Consider the following 23,598-nt stretch of genomic DNA (forward strand, 5'->3'; position numbering starts at 1 on the left):
TAGTGCTGTTCTACATACTGGACGATATTTGACAGGCCTGAACGATATGAGAAATAGCAGACCTTTAGTAATGCCTAACATTTTCATCTAGAGGCCAAGGCTTCTGCACGCAGGGATGGACAAACCCAGACCAGCAAGGAAGCTGTCATCCTGCAGAGTGAGGAAGACTGGTACAAAGGCCTGGGGTGTACAGTAATGCTGACAGACCCTATTAGTAGGGTTTGGGGTGCTTTATATGGTTGTAAGGTTTTTGTTTTATAAGTTGAGTCTTTTAGGAAAAGTAGGCCAGAGAGAGTTGGAAATGGTTGCAGGTGAGAAGCTTTAGAAATGGTGAACTCTTCACCTCTGTTGAAACTAGTTTAACCACAGGATACACGATAAGGAAGATTAAGATACCCACAGAATCACAACATCAGACTGAGGATAGGTCTAACCCATCTGCAGATAACGTGATAAAGTTTGGAATATCCACTTGTTGCACTTAGTGCAGATGTATGTTAGTGTTTAGATAGTAAGAGAGGATGCTTCTCTGACATGGAAATCTTTTTGCAGGAGCCAGTTCTCAGCTCCACCTGTAAGACTGTTTCTTCTATGAGGCCCCTTCTTCTTGGGCAACTTATTTTCGTAGTCTTAGGTTACAGTTATTTGTAGCAGGTCAGCCAATCTGTTCACATTCCTTAAAGTTTGAGAACTTCAACATTTTCAGTGTTAAGATTCCTTCCTTTCTGCAAAATTTATGAGCAGTGCTGCATACATAATTTGGTGCAGAATTAGTTTTGCATCATTCTTGATTCATTTACTGTATTTGCTGCCACATTGTCTGTAGGGATCTTTTTGTCCTTCTTTGAAGTATTTGTTTTCACTGTGGCTGGATCCTCAAACTCTCCTACCCCCTGGCCTGGGTCAAGGTGCAGCTAGAGAGGTTAAATAACAAGACATTAAGGCGTACAGTGAAAAATATTTTGAAATTTGTAGGTTTGATATACCAGCAGAGGAAGGCCAAGTTACAAAGAAAGGCAACACTGGACTTTGGAGAGAATGTGGACTTCTTTGTATTGCGGTATTGATAAAGCTGCCTCCCCACATCCTCTTTTCTGAGCTGCAGCAAACAAAGCTGAGCTTTTTAGCTCTGTCTCTGGAATAGAAATGGACATCAGAAGCCGCATGTAAAATAACCAAACCGATATACAATTGCAAACTCAGATAATCTCTTTAGCCTGGTTTCCTCCAATAAGCGTCGGCTCTCTGAATCACTATTGAGAGACTTAGAAAGCACCCCTGGAGCTGTGCTGCGGGAAACTCGCTTTTCCTGACTTCCAGGCTGCATTTCTTTTTTTGTTTTTATTCTTTTCTCCCCACGCCTCCCGTCTTTGCCTCTTTCTCTATTTTTGTCCATGCAAACATTATAAAAGGCCTAAAAGTGGATAAGTGTCTGCTTCTAGTGTATTTAAGAGGGAGTACCATGCAGAGAATCCCCCAAGACAGCTGCTTTGGTTCCAGGCCAAGCCAGCATTAGTGCTAGAGGGAATTAATTATAATATATTAATACATAAACATACAATATATGATGCATTTATCTCTTGAAAGGGACTTGTTTATAATTATTATTCTTTGCATTTGAATACTGTCACCTGAGGATCTCAGTACGTTTTGTCTGCCTTTAGGTACGTGAAAAAAGCACTGTGAGGATGGGGACTCATATAAAGCCTCTGCTATACTTTAATACATGGGAACATACTGCATAGTGTATGCACACAGCGTACAGCTGTGAGCATGGGACACAGTTCCAGGGTATTGAATTGCACTGCTGCGTGAGAACAGCATTGAAAGCGTTGGTGGGATGCAAGAGCAGCATCTTTTAATTTCAGAATACAAGACAGAAGAGATACTAAGCTGTCGAATTAGAGAAATGGTTTAGTTCTTAATTGCATATTTCCTTTCATTTTTATTACATTATCTGGATATTTCTCTAGCACGCACTCAGACAGTTCCTGTCTCTCTCAGTTTTTGGGGAATTTTTTATCTAATTAGGGAAATTGATTTTAATACAACAAATAGACACTAAATATATTTGGTGAATGCAAGTCATGAGACAGTTTCTTACTATCCAGTATAAACTGCTACTTACTGGCCAGTTCTCTGAACTGCAAGCAGCTGTGAGAATCCCAGTTTCCCTGGTTTCCTCTGGAGGATTTCCTGCATTTTATTCCATACGGTTGGCAGTGTGCACAGCCCTCACCCAGCCCAAGGGTGTATTAAAGGCCCATGATGCTCACAGATGTGCACAGATGGCAAGTGCTCTGCGTCACCTTCCCTGCAGCAGCACATGGCTCCCTCCCTGTGCTGTCAACAGCCTCTCCAAAATGCTGCCCTAAAGCTCTGAGGGGTAAGAAGGGGAAGGCACCCTCAGCACTCCCTCCTTGCTCATTTACTCTTCCTCTGCTGCATCATTTCTGCATTCACTTGTGGAGCCATCAGTAAGGATGTTTTGGCAAAATTGGACCTCACTACCACAGGCTCAGAGGCAAAATGCTTTCTTGAGGCAACATGGCAATCAGATGGGCTGCTGCCCATCCCCAGACCCAGCCAGCAGGGCTAGAAACCTCCCTCTTCTTCTAGGAGGCAGATTTCTAGTGACCAGATTTCACTAAGTTTTGCTTGAAGCCAGCCTTGGTTGGTTTATAGATGTGTGTTCCCATATGCAGCCACCGACGCTGGATTTAGGGCAAAGTTTTACAAGTGACTGTTGCAGAGGGTAGCCTGGTGGGGGATGCTTACTGATACATGTAATCACTAAGGAAGATGATTCTGTGATTCTGTGATATATTGCAGTGCTCCTTCATGTGAAGGAAGTATATTGCAGTCCTGCCCCTGGCCCCTGCCTACTGCCCCTCACGGCTCAGGACGCGTTTGCAGGCTGCCTGAGCTGGAACGGCAGCTCAGCTGCTGCAGGGGCCCTCGTCAGCCTGCCCTTCGCTGCTCCATGCTGACCCTTCCCATCGTGCTGGCTTTGGGGTGTGACTGGCACCTTAGCGAGTGGATTTGCCTCCCTAAACGTGCCAAAAACTAATAGCAAAAAAAAGCTGGGGTTGCGACTTGTGTGCTGACTTGATCTGCTTTTAAGGATAAAGGCTTGACATGCAGACCTCGCTCAGTGAGACGTTAGATGAGGCCCGGCGTGGGGCTGCAGGAGAGTGAGGCCATGTGTCCCAGATGTGAGAGAAGTGCATCGCAGCATCACTCCTGCCAGCAGCAGCCGGCTGCGAAAGCGGCTCCACGCCTCTCGTCGGCCCCCGTTCACAGGGTCCATGCTGCCATCCAGTGCTGCTGGGGAAAAATGTCATCAGTCCCAGGCTTCTCGGGAGGAACAGAAGGTATCTCCTCGGCAGTGCAACAGTAGTGGCATAGCTGCTCAGGGCTGAAGTGCTGTCGCGTTCATGCCAGCAGCTCCGTGAGCTTTCCCTGCTCCTTACCCATGGCCACACCATTGCTCGTGCCATGGGTTTCTGGGCGTCTCAGCAAGCGGTGATTCTCGTTACTTGTCGAAAGTGTGTTTGCAGCCAGCCATGGTTCTAGCTGAGCAGGACTGACTTGTCTGAAGTTTTTGGTGTTTGTGAAATCCAGCTTCAGTGTTCGGGGAGTTCAAACTGCTGAATGCTAGACTTTTCATAGCATTTGGAAAACAAAAGCCAAAGTAGTTGAGAATTCAGTACTGTGTTTTTCCCAGCTCCCACTAACCTTGTGAGGAAAATCATTGTCTGCACAGTATCTTCTAGGGGGTCATGGTTGCAAATGGATGGCATTATTATGGGAGTCTTTTCATTCTGAGCAAAAAGGACAGGATCTCTCTCCATCACCACCCCCAGGCCCTGCTTCCCCCAAAGAAATAAAAACCAAGACCCCAGGCAAGTCAATTAAGCATTGTATAGACCTGTCAGACAGATAAGAAAGGGACTCTTTGGCCATAGAGAGGCCAAAGGAGGTGAAGGAATCCCAGGGAGTCTCTTGAGTAGATAATAAATAGCCTTTATCTGGGAGGTGTGTCTGTGTGTGTTTTTTAAGGAGGTGTGATGTCAACCTCCCAGACTTGCCTTCTTTGTTGGGCAGACATTCAGTTTAATTAAAAACCTCCAAGGGAATGTTAATTGGCCTGGGGAGGCAGGGGGAATCATTACTTCATCTTCTCTCTCCATCCAAGTACATGTGGACACACATGCACAAATACACATGCTTTCTTTTACAGAACAGAAAAGCAATGACAGCAAGGTTTCTGGCGAGGCCTTGCATCCCCCAGCGCGACTGTTTGCATGTCACAGTTTGGCAGAGGAACAACAAATAAATGCAGTGCTTTGTTTTCTTCCTCCCAAGGAGCAGTGAGGGGAAGATCTGCTGGCTCCTCCCAAGGCTTTCTCTCCCCGTGAGCACTGCAGGCCCGCGCCAGAACCCCGAGCAGCCGCAGCTCCGCAGGTCAGGGGAACAGCAGCAGCTTCAGAAGCAGGGTCCCCAAATGGCATATGGAGCAGAAGGGGACCCGCTCGGCTAACAAGAATCCTTTGGCTTTGAACAGTTTTTTCCATTAGTTTATGTTTGTTTGTTTGTTTTAATAATTTTTGCCCATACTTCATAGTGGAGAGCAGACAAGTGAGCTTGCAGAGAGCAATGAGAGGGTTCTCAAATCTAGAAAACCTTTGCTTATTTTTCATTCTTCCTTTCAGCTGTTCCAAGATGAATGAATATAGCCCTCCCGAGCTTCTGTTCTGAATCCTTACATTATCACAGTGTAAACTAACATCCCCCCATCACCTTTTGTTTTTTGTTTTTTTTTTTCTTTTCTGTTGTCACTCAGAGAGGTTAAGGCAGTTACTCAAGAGTACCCTGTTGCTGGTGTTTGACTGTGGTCTCATTGTCCTGCTGTGGGAAGTCTGTTTCCTGTGTTTGAAATGTGGTTTCAAGCATTCTATGCTCTTTTCTTCTTGAGTTGTGATCTGGTTATGTACCAGTCATTCTCATGCCTACAGTTTTTCCAAAAGCTGTAGAGTTTCAAAATACTGTGATTTTTTTTCCTTGGTGCCTCATACATTATCTGTTGTTACAGTTGATAGAAATTAACTCCACAATACAGTTAATAGCTGAAATGAGAATACCCTGTGCCACCCAATGCTTGCTGTCATCTCCCTCTAACAAAAGATGGATTTCTTTTCTAGAGCAGAGAAGTTGAAATGTGCAGCAAACTTCTACCTTGGACTACTGCTGTTAATAGATTTTAGTGGTGTTAACATGGTGAGTTAAGTGGACTTTGGGGAAGGAGATTTAAGCACTAAAGAAAACAGAGTTTCTGCCTGGGCTGGGATCTAGAAAGGAGGGAGAGGGGGAAACCTGCAAGCCATCCCTGCTGGTTGCCAAGTGTTAGTAACAACACTGACATTTTGTCAGGGAGAAACCAAAAAGGTAAGGACGAACGCAAAGCCCAGTGTAAGAAGAGACGCATGGCAGACAGCTCAGCACTCAGGGAGTAGGCGGAGGTGTTGGCAGGCTCCCCGCCAGCAGCACGGGGTCTGGGCAGCGAGCTGGTTCCTCAGCTGCCAGCTCTGCGCCCACAGGGCCTCGGCAGGCCCCAGCCAGCACCTGCAGTTACACGAGGCAGCAAGCAGAGAGGGAAAATTTGCAAACACGCAATGTGCGTGTGTGTATATCATAACTGAACTCTGTCTAGCATTTCGCAAAATGACCCTGTTTCTGAAGGTGCTTAAACACAGTAATGTATATTCATACTAATTCGTTCTTAATTGGGGCTGATGTGTATCTTTGGACTATCACAGCTAGAATAACAGCACAGCATCTAACTTCGAGCTTTTTATATTGTTAACAGAGAGAGGTAGGCTTCTCTTTCACATGGCTAGGAAGTTTGTTGTCCCCTAATAGGCAATTAGAATATATGTCCAAATGTGGATGCTGTTCATGACCTAAAACTGGAGTACCTGTATACCGAGAGTTAAGTACAACATGTAGGTCTTTGCAAAGCTGAGGAGAAAAATAAGGCCTGTTCGTTCCCCAGAATTACATTTAAAAGGAATGAAAGCATTCTAGACTCTTGGGGGAGGTAGCACAGCTGCACTATGTTGAGTTCTGGAATGTCTTTTAAAAGTGACCTTTTCAAAGAATGTTCTTATGCTCTAGGCTTGTACCCATTTTTGCTCCTAGGTATTCAAGCATGAGTGTGATCCTGCTTGATAATTGAAAAAGCAGAGCTATTGAATTGCTAACAAGGACATCCCTTCTGAATAATGCTCATTAACTATTGGAATTTTAAACAAAATATTAGAACGTTTAAAGAGCCTAAACTGAGTCTTCTCAGACGCTCTGCTTTCGTTCTTTTGATTCTTGTTCTGGCATTGGCATGATGTTTGAAAGTAGGGAAGATGTAAATCTGTATTATAAGTAAGTGGGAAGGAAAGCTTAGGAAAACAAAAAAAAAAAAAAAAAAAAAGGAAAACTCAGAAAACCCTATCATTTAAATTTAATTTATTCATCCTAGAAAGTACAATCCACATGTGGTGTCTTTGCAACTTCTCAAGGTAAGGAAGAGAACCTTTTTTACTTCATGCAAGATTCCTTCTATATTATTGCCTGATTTTATAAAATCTATGTGGATTCTTTAGTCATGTCGATCTCTAGAACAGGTCTGAGCCTCCAGCAGTGCAAGAAACTGCTCACAACTGGTCCTTATCTGATCAATGCCAAGTGCACTGTGCATTGCTTTCAAATACTGTCCTCATGTGCACATTTCATCCAATCCCTTAAAGACCCAAACAAATTTTAGTTACATTTTAGTCACTGTTAGCACCTGATATAAATTATAAAACAAGGAGAAAAGGTTAACGTGTTTGTTTTGCAAAATAATGGAATTATTCAGCCATTTGTCTATGGCTAATACTGCTCTTGACAAATACATTTCACCTCACCCACATTTTTAGCCATTTCTCTCTTAGTGTCTGTATAAACTATGATAAACAGTGCTGCACTTTTAATGCGTCATAGATAGATGAGGAAACTGTAGAGGAGTTAACATCTTAAAATCACGTGTAGCCTGTTTGCAATAGGATTTTTAAGTTTGTTACATTGGAATTTGATGGTCTAATCTGGACATACCAAACATTCAAAGTCTTTTACAAAATTCTGGCAACATAAAGGAATCCTGTATTTGGACATAACAAGCAACAATTTAAACCATTTTTTCAGATTCATGGGTTAATGGAGAGGAAAAATAATGCAAGAAACGAGACTTGGGCCAACTTTTCTGGAATAAGCAGTAACCCTACTCTCAAACACAATCCCATACGTGCTGATGCCTAGAAGACATCTCACCTACCAAGATCAGTTTTTGCAGGATCAGGCCATTTGAGTTCTGGCTATTTCTCAAGTTTCATTAGTCATGGTTTTAGAGAAAAAGCAGTACTGAAGGCAAAGTAAAGGGCTTATTAAAATATAAGACCAAGCAGGTCTTTGCAAGTGTAATTTAAAAAACTAACTACTTTTAACAGCATGAATTACTGCTTTGGCTACTCTGGGCATTTTTCTGTGTAGTAGAACTGTCACAGAGGTCGCTCTTTTTCTTCTCTATTGGACTACAAGGTCAGCAGAAGCATTTCTTTCCTCAACCCTTGCAAATCAAATAACTTCAGTCAATCAGCAAACTGGGTCTGCTGACACAGAGTTAATGAAATGTGTTAGGGTGCTAATCTCTTGCCCAATAAAAAACAGAGATTAAGTAAATCAATTTGGCTAGAAAAATTTTAGCTCCTTTCCAAGAAGCATCCTGCAGAAACCACACTGGTTTTGGTAAAAGCAGCATCATCGAACCATGGGATGTTTAGGAGGAGAATAGCAGTGGTGTGGGATAAGAAGAGCAGGGAAGATTTGATGCTTGCTTTGTAGGAATATTGACAGGTGTTGCTTGAGGAAGATTTGCACACAGCCTAATGAACGGTGGCTTGCTGTCAGTGTGGCTCATCCTTCATATGGAATCAAGTCTGCCTGCTTACATTATGTTAAAAGGAAGGGGAGCTAGCTTAGTGGTGTGTAATAGCTGTTTTGCTCTTATGGAAGAGTTGTTGAGTGTTCACATGGCAGGACAAAACAAAAGGGTCTGTAAAATGGATCTTTAAGCCTATGGTATGTGTCAGTGTGAATAAAGAGGAACACTTGCAAAGTGCAGGCGGTTTGCCTGGAAGCATGCTTGCCGAGAATGGTAATGGCCAGGAATCATGCTAGGAGATGGTTAGGCAATTTGTCATCTATTTATGCTTTTAAAAGTATATTTTTGTAAAATACAGGAGTTAAAAGAAGATGATCCTAATGACTCAAATCTGACGTTTTCTCCCTTCCGATCCTTTCAGGAGAACCCATCAAACACCAATAATTCTAATCTTTTACAAGTACCTAATGGCTCCTAGCCAAGAAAGGTTTTAAGAAATAAATAGGAGCTCTTAATGCAGTGAATTTCAGTTTTGCCTAATCTGTGCAAATTGATGAATTAAATCCCTTTGCATCTCAAACCCACTTTGGTGATTTGCATGGTGATTATTTCAGTTTTCATAAATTTTCCCCAATCATTTTCTGTCATTTCTTGAGAGCAGACGTCTAATCTCCCCAGAAATGTGTGTGTGTAATAGTTATATAGTGTTTAAAACTTGTCTATACATATTCAGATATTGCACAGTCATAGATAATGTATGTAGATGCACGCAGGACAGCAGATTTCTCAGCTGGCCCCAATGAATGTGCCTGTGATACCTCTTTATGCATCCTCTTCAATGAGCAGCAGCATATTTCAAGATATAATGAACACAATTCAGCAAGCAGCTATTAGGTTTGGCTACCCTGCATTTTGTGAGAATGGAGGCTGGTTGCTATGTATGAATCCTACACAGTGTACTTGTACATGTAAAAAATATTTTTGCAAGCTAGATTTTATATGTAATACGTAAGACCATCTATTACCATTCGGTTGCTGGCATGGGGCACACTGAAGGGAGAGCTGAACAGTCAAGACAAGAAACATCCTTCTGGTTTCTGTTTCTGCTGCATTCTGTTGGTTTAGTTCAGTTCAAGCCAGCACTCTGCTCAGGAATTAACTGAAAAGCAGCTGCTAAACTGCAGCTAGCTTTTTTTGCCTTCTGTAGCCTTCACGCAGAAGTTTTGATGTATATGTCTGCCCTTTCCTGTGGTTTCTCTCAGTACAACACACGCTATAGAATATTTCCTTTATTTTAGAGCTTATGTTTTACTCAGTTTGGCACATATTGGCACAGAAGAGGCGTACTGGTGATGCACGTGATGTGTTGGAACATGATGGTTACAACACACCATGGCAGTCAGTTATTTGTTCTGGCTTCAGGAGTCGTAACCGCTCATTTGTGTAGTAAGAAAAATGTGACTAGTCTGACATGTAGACCATCCCTGCTTTAAAAATAGCAGTCATGACTAGCAGCTCTGGAATTACTGTTATGGTATCTCTACCCTTAATGCTTTTCTTTTCCATTTTCATTCTCATCTGTTGTTTGCATGATTGTCTGCAATGACTCTTGTTTACAGAAATGATACATGTATGTCTTTTAGATAAATGGTTATAGATACAAATAAATATAGCCAGCGATGTGTATCATGTATGTATTTCTGTCTGTGTGTGTATGTACTTTATATGTTCATGTGAGGGAGGAAGTGCTTTAATCCCTGCTTTCTAGCAAGTAAGAGCAGTCTGAGAAGCCAATGATAATTGCAAAGACAAATAAGTCATCATCAGGGTTGGGATTAGAATCAGGCTTCTCTCTTTGTGCTTTTACCAGAATTGCATAAGAATGTTATAGGAAAAGGACACGAGGTCATCTAGGCCATCCTGCTTCCCCCAGGCAGGATCAATTCGAACTAAACTGCTCCTGACAGATACTTATCAAACAACTTCTTAAAACCTCTGATGATGGAGATGCTCAAGGTCCCATGGGTGGTCACTTCGGCTGCTACCTGTGTATTTACTCACAGCAGATCATCAAGTGTCACATTGCCCTGCAAACCTCTGAAATAGGGAGCAAAGTGGGAGTGGGAGTTGTGTGGACGTCTGCGCTTTGGTATGTAGCCCTGGAGGTTTAATAAACTCTTCCTGTGTTGAGATGGACTGTGATACTCTGTTGTGTGATATTTCTGTGTCTTCTCTTAGAAGAGTCTCTCGGGTATCAGTTTTAACTATTCTGAGCCTGTTTTTTAATCTACAAAAGGGATGTAATACTATAGCTAGTGGAGTCTGACCAGAAGAAGGGAGCTCATGCACCAGCATTTTTGAGGCAGCACTTCTTTGCTGGGTTATTTTTAACTAGGCTCAGTTGCCTGATCAAGCCCAGCATTCAGCCCCACAAAACAGCTGTTCTGGCACCGCTGAAAGGAGTGTTTTGGGGGTGGAAATAAGCATCATAGGGCAGGAGGGTTGGTGAGAGCTACTTCAGCTGGCCTTGCTGCCAAAAGGAGTGTAAGTCATTCCTCTGCCTAAATGCAGGACAGCTGAGAAGCGTTGCCTCGAGAATGCTGGTGCATGGGCTCCCTTCTTCTCCATGTAAACTCATTATGGGAAGAAGAAAAATAGTTTTCTCTGCAGTCCCTAAGCAGAGCATTTCCTCTTTGGCATGAAGAAGCCCTTTTAAGAACATTAGCTGAGCTATTACAATGATGAGGATGCATGTAGGTCAAAGTGGTCATTAATTTGCATGTCCTCATTCCTTTGCATCTCTCCTGGCCTTGCCGGTTACTGTCCACCACGTTGTATAAGGGTTTGTTTTTTAATATGGGTATCTGTTGCCTAGGGACTGGATTAGAGTGCCCCAGTTTACACCGAGCACTGATCAGTCGCTAGGTAGAAGCATCCATCAAGGCTGGACACGAGCCTGTGACCTTGGAAGGAGAGCCTGGCACCCCAAGTTGGGTCGCCCTCCCTGTGTGTGTAATCCTAGAGTTTGTCTATTTTCCATAGAAGAAATTCCAGTTGGCCTTTGAAGTTACCTCAGAAATATTTGTAGAGGACAAGTCAACTCTGTTATACAGAAAGCATTACGTGTACTCGGAATCAAAGTGTAAATTATATCTTTAAAAATGTGTGCACCTACTCTCAAGTATCAGAGCCGGTCTTAAAATACGTTTGTGAAGCATTTTGTTAACCTTATAGAGTAGTTAAATGTCAATTTAGTGTTAAGATCTTTTTAAGCCTTATATATGAGGAGGCTCTTTCCACCTGTGATGTCCTTGCCAATGTTTATAATACCACAATATCCAGCAATTATACTGAGAGATGGGAGCCTACATTTGCAGTGCAGAGTACTGTTACAGCAGTTGGTACAGATATCCTGAATATTACAGAGGAGGAGAATATTATGTACAGCGGCATTTTTAGCTGCATTTCTCAATTTGCAAGAATGAAATGCAAGTTAATGAGACCTTTCCATTGCAAATCTTTGCAATATTTTGAAGTCCACAGTTGCCCTCTAGCAGTCCAAGTTAAAAATGTGGCTTTTGCAAACTGGGAAAAGGATGGTACATCCCCAGATATGAGATCGATCGTGGTGCTATGCAGCATGTGCTCATCACAGCACAAAACCTGTAGTCTGAATATGAGAAGTACTACTCTTCCAAAGGCAGTTGTGTAAAGCTGGCTCTTAAGCTGGGCCTTATTTTTTGATAGCCTGAATTTCCACTCACATCTTGGTTTTGGTGATGAAAGCTTGTACTTCTAAAAGACAGGGTGCAAGTTAGGGATGAGTGAGCCAGCAAAGAAGCCCTCGCCACAGAGCCTGAGCTGGAAATCAGGCCATTTGAATGCAAGGCCATGTGTACATAGACCTGCAAGAGGAGTTTCTTGTGGGATAAATGCATTTTACAACTTGTAAGGAAGTCTCTCCATCTTCCTCTCACAATTATTATCTGGATTCATAATTAGCCTAGTGCAGCTTTTAACCTGATAGCAGGGTGGATTTTCTTGTGGCTGAAGCACTGCTCTGTCCTTCTGTCGGAGCATTTGACAGTGAGCTATCACTTAGTTTCATTTGAGACATTTCCTTTGCTTAGCTGCTTAAAAACATTACTTTACAAGGCTGCAAGATTTCACAAAGCCATTTTTCTGGCATTTCTCAAACAGTTTGCTTCCTGTTGATAGTAAACTGATGTTAAAATGCTTCTCATGTACAGCAGATCTATGTAAGAGTGGATTTGCGTAAAAGTCACTGGGACTGTGCACCAAGTACATATTCTTTCTTATTCTTTTTTTTTGTTATTATTATTTTATACAGCAAAGGGCAAAGACAGACTGAAGCTCAGTTTATTTCTTCCTGCAAAAAGGTGGCGTGTCATTTTTGTATTCGCCAGTGTTCAGTTGGGAGATAAACATACCAGACAACCAGCTTGCCATAGAGAGCACTCAGATCCTGCAGAACTATTTTGGAGAGAAATAGGCAAGCAGGGATTGAAGCAGACAGCACATTTATCCTGTTAGCATTTGCTTAGGATATAAACATATGAAGGAATAAACTTGTCACAAAGGTCTGTCTGTAAATGCCTAGCACTGGAAAATACAAAAGCAATACATATGAGCATAGATTAGTTCTGTTCCTGGCTTCTTTGGCAAAATGGCTCTGTAGGGGTGTAAGGCTGGCAAGACAGCTCTGTAAAAAGTAGGTCTGAGAGAACAGCTCAGCTGTTCTTGGTGCTGTGCCAGGAGAAGGTCCCAGAGGTGAGCAAAGGAGGGCTGCTGCTTGTACAGAAGCTCATCTCCACCCATAAGGACTCACTTTGAACTTCACAGATAGTGCTGCAAAGGAACAAGAGAGCACAGAATTAAAAGAGAGTTGAGTCAAGTGTGTCTATTAGGCCGCTCAACCATTCTTTCTTTCGAGGAGATGAATGGGATGAAATATTAACGATATACTTACAGGTGAATAACTAGACCCCACTGGTAAACCTTTGGGTACTAGAATTGTGTGGTGTGAGTCCACGCTGGAGATGTGACGCAGAAACCACCCATGAAGTGACAAAGAAACCCATACTAGTCGGGGTCTCTTAAAGATAAGGTCTATATCATGTGGCCTGGGGACTCAAAGGTTTCTGTCTAACATCTTCACAAGGGATCTTGTGCTGCATGGCACATGCATGTGAGCAGTTCCCGGGCCGGGAGGAGCACAGTGCTCAGCCGGGGCAGACACTGCTGCCTTCCTATTCCTGGGGGAAAAACACAGTGTGGTGGTGTAAGATAAAAGTAGCCGTTGATCACTGACCTGGCAAGCATCAGCATAAGTGGTGAGCATTCTACATTAAGGCTAAATAATGAAGCCAATTAACGCTCCTTTCTTGGTAACAGTTCAGGAAGAGAGGGCCCTGCCGGAGATGCAGTCCAGGAAGGGAGGCCAAAGCCAAAGCAAAGTCCCAAATGTTTTCTGTGGATGTTGCTTTGCGGGGCAGGGCCACTGCACCAACAAGTTCCCAGTGTCTCTAGCTCCTTCTGTGAAAACAGCAGCAGGGAAAAGGAAAAAAACAGGAAGAGTTTGTTTGTGAAGGATGCTGAGGCAAGGCTTCCTGAGACTGCACACTAGTGAAGGGGCAAGTGTGGGAGAAGGCTAAGGAGAGCCATAGTGCATCCAACCAAAGCCACCTTTTCCTAGTAGCAGTCAGAAGTGGTGCTGAGGGAATACGTCACCCATATATGATCCTTGCCCCTTACTCCTCCAAGAGTCTTTTTTTTTTATTATTATTTTTCCTTTTTTTCCCCTTGTGAACTCAGAAGAAAATAGGACTTTTTGTAGATTCTTCTGCAGTCTTACTTATTCGCAAAGAAATATTGGAGCCATATCAATTTTTCATGGAAACAAGATAAGGAAGGCTTTGAATTTTGCATAGAGTGTGGGCTAAAAGGGCAGCAGTACGATGCATTTTAATACATGTGTTTTGAGTTTCTTCTTTCAAAAAATATCAAGTAAGCAACTTAAAAGAGTGTTAGGGCTATTTCTGAAGCTTGCAAATAGATAAAAGCCAAGAATTTAAAACATTTCATTAAAAATGAACCCAGAAGTTTTTTGAAGCTCAACGTTATGTTCTGCAAGCTCAGCAATATTCATTAACCTCCCACTGAAGACTGCTGAACAGCTGGATCCAATTTCTGAAAAGATAATCATGAAGAAATTAGATTAATAGTCTTCAAGTGGAGCGGTTGAGGATCAGTTGTGGCAAGCTCTTTTATATGTAGCATGTTGTTAGCTATTTTCCATGTGAAGATGGTTACTGCAGTCCCAAGAGGAATGAGGCTGTATCTCAGCGATACAGATATCAGTTCTCCTGGACTGTGAGCGCAGCATGGCACAGATAAGCAAGATTGCTGCTGGCTCCCTTTTCTCCTTCTTTCCTGTCTCCCTATTCTGAACACATCGCTTCCATGACATATATGCATATTTGCTGCAAGGAAATCACTGCCTTTCAGTATCAAAGACAGCATGTCGCTGACATACCAATCAGTGCAAAAAGCTCCTGCTGGCCCAAGCGAAGATTAAGTGCCTTTGTGCAGTGCTTTATTGTAATACAGAGAGGTAAATGTAAAGAATGACCTGTCCCTCCTAAGGCACAGCCAGAAATAAAGTAACATTCAGTGCTGGCGTCGCTCTCCTCTCATTGAATTAAGTGATAAAACTCCACCGAGTGCCACAGTAGCTGAATTGGGCCAGGGCAGAGCAATTCGGAATGCTGTGTTAGGCTGCCTTACCCCCACTCGCAGTTTTCACTGGCTTCAAGCAAGTCTTACAGAAAGAGCTGTGGATTTTCTCATGTTCTCAGGTCAGTTCCATCCACCTCTATGGAAACCCCAAAGACTCTCTTGCCCTGGCTCCCCACAACACGTCCTTCCAACAAGCAGCTCCTGTGGCAATCCGTGTGCCCCTCCACAGCCCAGCGACATCACTGCTCTCCCCATCCCTCCACCAAGCACAAGTGAGTGGAAGACAGGTCTGCCCCATGCCCACGTCGCTCCCTGGCAGTCTCTGAATATTGCACGCCCACTGAAAAGTGTCATATTTTAACTTGTACACTGTGACTGTGTTCACATAAAACAAATATTGTACTGAAAGCAGATGTAGGACCCATATCGGTGATTTTCCCATTGTGTTCATGTTCTAGTAGCTTTCTCCCAGATACAGAACAAGCCAACAGGATTGTAAATGCAAGACAGGAATTACAGCATATCCATTTGTGCACAGGGGAGCATTTTCATGGTGTGTGGATTGGCATGTCCTTCAGCAGCCTGATTGCTCCCTGCTTTCCTTCTTACCTCTCATCCTCGACCTGTAAATTACTTCCCATTCACGCAAATAGATGTAGAACAACCTGGCAAACCTTTGGGCTTTGATTTTTCTGAATAGGTGACCAGAAGGAGCATGCTGTTGTTTGCAGTGTTCTTCACAGGCAGTTTACCGGCAATCTGTAAAAAACAAGATCCAGAATCACCAGCTTTCTCTCAGTATTCTCTGTTCTACAATTAGTGAAATGATTATTATTTTTTTTCACCTTCCCTGTGCAATATCCTTATTTAACCGCTTAAAGGCTCTCTACTCCGAGTGGGGATGGGACTGTGATAAGCTCTGATGTTTCTCTGAATCAGGATCAAGAGAAATTCACTCTTTATGTGTTCCCCACTGGTGCCATGCTGGAAGACCCCTCAGGTTGAAGAGAGCATGGCAGCAGAGCAGAATAGGCCAGGCATGACTTCTGTCAGTGCTGGAAGTCAGCCAGGTCTTTAAAGGTGTTAGCCTTTTATTTTGCAGCCCTGGAAGGAATATTTGGATAAACTGACAGAGCTAGGTAAAGAGGCATAAGGGTTGTTTGTTTTCCTTTTTACTTCAACTTCCAGTACATGCTTAAAACGTGACACTCTTGTCTGGTATTTCCAATTTAGACAGTATGTGGTTGTTTCCTGGGTTGAAAAATTGAATTCCAGAAAGAAATAATGTTTCTGGCAAAGCAGACTGCATTCCAGGGCATGATTTCATCTGGTAACTAGTCCAAGAGAGTCAATATTAGCTAATCTGACCATGACTGCATGTATTTCTCATTAACTTTCATCAAAACTTTCCAGAAAATTTATGATTTGGTGCCAGCAGATCACTCTTCCTTTCATGTGTTTCGTAGTGTCATCATTCACTAACCCAGAAGTCTTTATAAGGAAAAGTAGTAATGCAGCATGCTCAACTCCTCGCATTGTCCACTGCGCAGATACAGAGAAAGGCGGATGGAAATCCTGTAGCAAACAGATGGGAGGTTCTTTGTTTCTGCAAACATCTTTTGAGAATCCTCATGACATTCTCACTCTCCTGGCCACTTTGCAGGTCAGATCTGACGTATGGCATTCCCTAGCAGGAGAGTCTAATCGTGCAGAGTTGGCTTGCTTACTGTCTGACAATACGTGGAAGAATGGGAATCCTCATTCCCTTTTCTACCTGCAAGCATTCAGTATGTGAAACAAGATGCATGATATGCCTATAATTTGTCAGAGATGGTAGGATGAGAGTGCATATCCTGGAAAAATCTATGAAAACAGATTCCAATTCCCGAATTCTCCTGGTGGTAAAGTGCATTTCAGAGTGTCCCATCAAACAGCTAAATAATTTCTGTGTCCTCCATCCCTAAAAATGATTCAATGATCTCTTTCTGCCGGGACCAGTTGGTGATGAAACTGCCTAAAAAATGGTCCACAAGGGGGAATTCCACCTGAGCAGTCTGTCACTTCATCAGTTAGCATTTCTAATTGTGTTGTCAGGGTGCATCCCAAACTTTGCTTTGCTGCCTCAACAGGCCAGTCTTTTCCTTGTCTTGTTATATCTGGAAACTGGAGAGTCAAACTGTCCTATCCCAGACAATCTCGAGGTGGATCACAAGGTTTGTTGTAGTGCTGTCAGCTGGCTGGCAAGCCTATTCATTTTTTCAGTGTGTGGCCAGGCACAGTTGTACATGTGTGTGAAAAGAGAAGACGGGGCGGGGGGGGGGGGGGGGGATGATCTAATCTGCCTAAATTCTCACTGAAATCTGGAGGAAAAATGCAGTCTCTGCTTGTGCACCACTCTCCCTGTGGTGACAGTAGGCCAGCTGATCAGATTTTAACTTTTCCCTTGCTCTATAAAAGCAAGAGGTTTGGAGAGCTATGCGACAGAGCTCCTTAAGACCAGGTCTGGTATCGGCAGCATCACTGCTCCGGGCGCTGCATGCCCCGCGGCGCAGGCAGCCCACCTGCAGGGGCCGGGTGGCCAGGAGCACAGGGCAGGCAGCTCGGGGGCTGCCGTCCCACCCCAAGCCCCTCATTGGCACGCCTCGACTCTCGGGAGGATTGGCTCCTTTGAAGGGTACTTCAGAGGCAGGAACATTGAGGAAGGCTTGAAGCACGGAGCTGCAGGTGATGAGGAAAGACTCGCTAGAGGGATAGGAGGAAAGAAAACAGTTTTAGCAACCCATAAGAGTAAGCTACATGCCATCTTGCAGACCCAGGCAATTTCAGTGGTGTGGAAAAAAAAAAAAAACCTCTCTCCCCACAGTTTTCTCCCTGACATTTCCATTTAGCGACAGAAGACAAAGTTACATCGGATGAAGTGATTGTTTTGATTTATATGGCACCCTGGATGGGCTAGGTACTTCACAAGACATGTAGCACTGTTACTGCTTCCAAGTGCTTCCAGCCTAACGAGATGCATGGGATGTGACAAGCGCTGCTAGCCCAGAGAACGGGCTGGGGGTGGGTGGGGGGTGGAAGGCATGGCTGGAAACCAGCTCAGTGGTATCAAGGATTGCTGTCTGCCAGAAGTGAATCCTTCAAGTGCTGGCTCATTGCAGCTGTCTGCAGCAACCTCCACCTCCAGGCGGGAAAAATAAAAGTAGGGGGGAAGCCAACTTCATCTTCTCTCACTTGGAGGTGATGCAGAATGCAGTCTGGTCTGACTCTGTGAAGATGCTGAACCCAGAATGGAGCACTACGTGGTTCTCCACCTTCTGTTAATTTATTTCAAAATAGAGTTTCTTATTCCGCTCCATGTGGTCAAAGCACATCAATCACACAGTGCTGACACTAGCTACGAATTCCTGCTAGTGCTTTCATTTTAGCTTTTCTGGAAGCTACATTGTGTGGCAAATCTTCCTATGAGGGTAGCTTTTGTTAGAGTCCTTGCAGTCAAAGATCAGACACTGTAATAGGTTTGGGTTTGGGTTTTGATCTTTTCACTAGTGCTGCCTTAGAGCTGTAACCTGGTGTTTCCTTAAAGACAATGTCCTTCATCCCATTTTTATGTCTCAACATTTAAGGCATGTGTGGAATCTGTTTTGCTGTTGGTACATTGGACCAATGGCCATTTAGCTTGTGTAATGATGGGCTCTACTGAAATACCAAAATTAGGTGAGACCTCACCTGAGCCGTCCATCGCCTCTCAGGAAGGTGCCAAAACATGTGTGAAAGACCCACTGAAACCAGTGAGCATGGGCACGGCTCAGGCTTCAGCATTATCCCCAGCAGCTGTGTATCCCTGGGTGCACTTCTTCTTTCCCCAGTTTATTTGCCATCATTCTGAAACTAATTTGGGAGGTAATGATTAAATACTGTCAGAAAGCATACAGAAGAGGAAAGACCTCTCTAATTATGTTTTGACATTTTTTGACATCAGCAATTCTTTTGAACAAAAGAGAAAAAAGAAACAAAGTCTGTTCAGTCAAGATTTTCTGCTTTTTGTTCCCTTTGGATAAGAAAAATCAGGTTGCAGTGAAACTAAATGCTGCATGCAGAATCAAAGCTTGCCTCCCAAGGAAGTTTTCTTGTACTCAACTTGCGTCCAAAGGCAGTTTTCCAGAAATTTGCCCTCCTGGAAAGCAAGTGTTGTCTTTGTAAGTGAAATGGCACTTAAACTGTCACAGGACCTCAATACGTTGTGCTGTCTCATTGACTTCAGAGATGTGGTACTGGGATTTGCTTAATACTTAGGTCTGCACAAGCCTAGCAAGATATCAACTCTAGCACCAGGTGAATAACTGTTAGCAAACAGAATAGCACCTCTGGTTTTGTAAGATTAAAGTCCTGCCTGAAAGAGACTCTTGACATTGGCTCTTGAGGGGACCTGTATACCCAATACAGTATTTCAACATGGAGGACATTCCAAAAAGTTATTTCTGTTATTAGTATTTAAGACTGGTTTCAAAGATATATTATAAATACCAAACTCATGCCATAACAATGTAAGAACCCTAATTAATGATAGAATCATCGGTTAGCATGTAGTCTTACATGCATTCAAAGCATTCCACCAGATTTTAACAATGACTTCACACAGAAGACAAATAAGGCCAATTGCAGGTGTAACACCAATTTCTATAGAAGCAGATTTTATTTTTTTTAATCCTGCTTTTTTATTACTGTATTGGAAAGAAAATAAAACATTTCCAACCTTTTCAAAGAGCAGCTGAGGCTGGAAAGGACCTCTAGAGGTCATCTGGTCTTTTCTTGCATTTACCTGCCAAACCTTGGGAGCAAGATTGTTTTCCTGCCCTGCAACAGATGAAATTCTGTTTGGATAGCATGTCATTCTGCAAAAAGTAGCGCAAACAGTTAAATCCAAAATGTTGTGGGCAGTGGGCTTTGTTCTTCCTCCTGGTACCCTGCTGGAGTTGGTGGTCCAGTGCTGGGGGTTTTAAGGAAGGATCCAAAGCCACAATCTCTCCTCCATGTCAGTGCATAGCTCTGAGCTGGGTACAGGGAAACATTACAGAAGCCTCCGAGTCAGCTACAGGGACTTCTTGAGAGACGCCACCACAAAGCAGATTCTTCTCCCCTCCAGCATGCCTAAGGGCTCTCGGCACAGATTTCTTTCCTGTAGCCATTAAGGAGATTTTATTCTGTTACCTGGTAAGCATTAATACTACTTCTTTCTTGGGTTTGGCAGGTAAATGAGAGCACAAGCTTCCAATATTTTTTTTCTAAATTACATTAAAATGTCTAAATTTCCAAATGATTAATAAAAACTGAAATCTCCTGAGAGACCCTTGGCTTTTCCCTAGCATTATGCCCAAATGAAAAAGCCATTACAGTTTGAATACCTTTTAAAATTGTGACTGACAGTTAAGTGTACAAGTTATTTTAAAGGGCCTTTCTGTTTAGTTGTCAAGAGAGTGAGTTGAAAGGAATGAGTGACTGAGTTTGAGCAGAACTGAAGACTTGTGGGATTTCCCACAAGCAGGATCTGAAAGAAAGCTGAACTCCTCCTCACCTGGTAGTTGTGGGATGTGGTTTTGGAAGGGACTCATGAAATGATGTATGTACATACAGCACTGCTTCTGGCACTTCTGCATGGCAAACAACATTTCAGAGTCAAGCATCATGTCAAAGCAGAGAAGAAAAAACATAGATTTTGCTGATAAGCTGTGAGTAGTTTCTGAACCCCAGGAACTGCAATCCCACCCCATTTCCCTCTGTGGCTACATCAGGGCACCCCAATCATGTCAGTCTTAATGAATGAGAACATTTTGCATGTTAACTTGCTAGTGAAACGTATCATATAAATGAAGTTATTCAACTGCATAGCAGTTTACAGACCACCATCTACATCACACGTATGTTTTGGTTTCTAAACGTCTGCAAATTCAGCTGTCCTCAAAATGATGTACATAAATGATTTAAATGTCTTGAGTTTGTCCCCAGAATGTAATCCCATGAAATTAAGAGTATGCTATCTAAAAAAAATGGGTTAATATGTAACATGACACAATTTTGCAGTAATTTTGCAGTTCCTTAAAAACAGTAGGACGAAGTGCAGGTGTTACTCCCTCAAGTCCCTGCTTCAGTTTGATTAAGGCAGAACTTTAAAGCCATATCCTCTCTCACTGTCATGAAACTCAGTGACAGCTCTGTCACTCACTGGAGAAGTTTCTTCTGAAGTTTGAATGTCTTTGTTGTTTGTTTTTTGGAGGTTGCTATGTTGTTGTTGCTTTTTAATGGGAGTCTCTTCATTTCTTTTATGTGTATGGATCTGTACATCCCTGGTGCTTTGCTGACATCCCGCCAGCCTGTGAGGAGCCCTCTTCAGCAAAGTGTAGCTTTGTCCCTGTTGAATGCAAACAAACAGTACTTAGTGCATTGATGGTGATGGGATATTCTAAGAAAAGGGTCTGGGGCAGACTTCTTTTGTGGTAGATGAGCAGGCAGTTTCTCTTGCTTTTCATCCCTTGTTCAGATCTTAAGAACAATTTGGCATTTGTAAGATTCCAGAAATTATTGTCCTGAGAGACAAAACTCTCACTTGTTCAGCTGGCATGCTAGGGCACATCTAAGCACTTTTCTCCTACAGGCACATTCCTGAGTGTTCTCCTCTCCCTGCCCAAAGCTAACAGCCAGTATATTACCATCCCGTTGTTATTTCCAAGACAAGTCTCATGCTTCCGTCCCCAGCCCTGGATGATGCATGGTGCAAACCAGCACTTGTAAGTCAGCACACAGAAGCTGAGGAGGTAGTTCAGTTCTGCTTCCATGCATCTCTAAACAAACTTAAGAGACTGCAAAAGGCATTGTGATTCACAACTGTATTAACAGCCAGATGTAGGAACTTTAAAGAAAGGCATTCTGCAGATTGATCACAGCAATGCTATTAGCATCAGTGGTGTGTAAAGTGTCAAGTGCAGCTGTGCTGAATTATTCATTATTTCATAAATATAGTGAGGTTTCAGAGGGCAAGGTTTTTAAGATCCATTTGAAAAGTGAAATGAAAGCCCATGTAATTAAAAATCATTATTAAACTTCATTTATTTAACTTCATTTCAACTTTTCCCTATGTGATTATTATTAAATTTATTATATTTATTGATTTTTCTACTCCCTTCCCATTCTCTGCCAGCTAATGAGAAAAAAGTGGTTTTGAATTAAGCAAATAATCTTGTTCTCCCTAGACGATAGTTCTGTGCTCTCATGTTGACTCCTGGAAGGAGATTTACTGGGTGATGCTGTTATTTTTTTTTTCTCATAGGAGAAACTGTGCACATCAGTACAGGCTAAAAGAAAATAAATTAAAAGGAAACCTGAGTTTTGATGTGGTTGCATCTTGGACCCTTAAAACTGTTTTTGGTTTTGGAATGACTGGAATCTGCCCTAGGCTCAGCAGGAAAGAAGTGCAGCAGTCAGAGAGCAGCTCTTTCGTGTTTAAGAGCGAGCATAAGACAGAGTGCATGTCCAATTCCATACAAACAGTGTTATCTTTAGTTCATCTCTAGCAGTAGAACATATTTCCATCAGTACTGTGCCATTCAAGATAAAAAAGGGTAAAAGTCCTTTTGATGCTTCAACCGTCTTCATGGTCACGCTCTTGAGATCAAGGCTGTTGTATAAATACCTGCTCTGGCCTGTGTGTCAGGACCAAGCTAACGCAGGGATGGTGCTGAAAATAGCCTGAACTGAACTTGTGGTACAGCTGCCCGTTTCTTGTCTGCCAGCTACCTCATTTGCATCTCACGCAGTGCATCATAGAATCACAGAACGGCTCCAGTTGGAGGGGACCTTGAAGATCACCTATTTCCAACCCCCTGCCATGGGCAGGGATGCCACCCACTAGATCAGGCTGCCTGTCCCCAGGGCTCCTGCTCCCCTCTTCCCCAGGCCCTTTCCACACATCATCACCAAGGCAGCAGCAGCTGGAGGAAGCCGTGCGTAGTGGACACGCAGGCAGCAGGACTTTTGTCCCTCCCTCCTTCCTGAGCTCCCCACCACAGTCCCACTGCCCCTTCCCCGCTCAGCACACGGCATCAGCACCAACCAGCACCTGCTCCAGGAGCCTGCCGAGGTCAGGACTGGGGCGTGGGGCTTTACTGCCACAGCCCAGCTGTACTACCTGCCTCCTATGTCACAGGAATTATGGCTCTCGTATTACTCAGTTTTCCTGCCTACCGAAACTGTTAGTCTTTGCCTGTTTCTCAAGGGTGCTAAAGGACTACATTCACTGGTGTTTGTGAGGTTAGTTGTGACCCTGCAGCAGGAGATGCTCTTAAGTGTCAAGAAGTTGTCACTGACATTATTGCCTGTATAAATAAATATATTCACACAGCTCATCTAGCATTCGAAACAGGAATAAAGACTAGTAATTACGATTTGTCCTTATGTTTAAGCTTCCAGTAGTGCAGTACTGCCCACAATTACAATCCAGCAAGGTAAGATGCAAAGCACTATGTGTTCACCTAGAAAGAAGTGTGTTTTTCTTGAGTTATTTTGCAGGGCTCCTTTCTTCTGCTCTTTCTATAGAGCAGCCTTAATATTGCACCTTAGGGCATCAGGGGATCAAGAAATACAGAGAGTAAGTGGCCTTGACCTCTGTGCAGCATGCCACCCCCAACAGCAGCAGGACGTGTGTGTAATGGTTCATTCCAGCACTCAGTTGGGAAATGGCGCCTCACAGTCCTTACAAGACAGCAGAAAAGATAAGTAATCTTGGAGTTCTTGCAAAACTCTCTGTGGGTGTCAGAGGACTAGCTGAAGCAGCAGTTCTTCTCCAACCCAGATAAAAGAAATCTGGTTGCAGA

The 23,598-nt window shown here is 43.2% G+C and overlaps 1 protein-coding gene and 1 long non-coding RNA gene across 3 annotated transcripts in view; one reads left to right on the forward strand and one right to left on the reverse strand.

Moving 5' to 3' along the window:
• HS6ST1 (heparan sulfate 6-O-sulfotransferase 1) overlaps positions 1-23,598 on the forward strand; it is a 180,233-nt gene that overhangs the window by 124,291 nt on the left and 32,344 nt on the right. The gene's annotated exons all lie outside the window — the stretch shown is intronic.
• Positions 12,340-15,927, reverse strand: LOC121074956. Its single transcript, XR_005822653.1, has 4 exons — positions 15,580-15,927; positions 15,344-15,493; positions 13,308-13,531; positions 12,340-12,844 (listed from the first exon to the last, which is right to left on the reverse strand). It is a non-coding gene; the product is annotated as an uncharacterized LOC121074956 (long non-coding RNA).

This window comes from Cygnus olor, chromosome 9 (assembly GCF_009769625.2).
Source record: "Cygnus olor isolate bCygOlo1 chromosome 9, bCygOlo1.pri.v2, whole genome shotgun sequence".
Taxonomy (NCBI): domain Eukaryota; kingdom Metazoa; phylum Chordata; class Aves; order Anseriformes; family Anatidae; genus Cygnus; species Cygnus olor.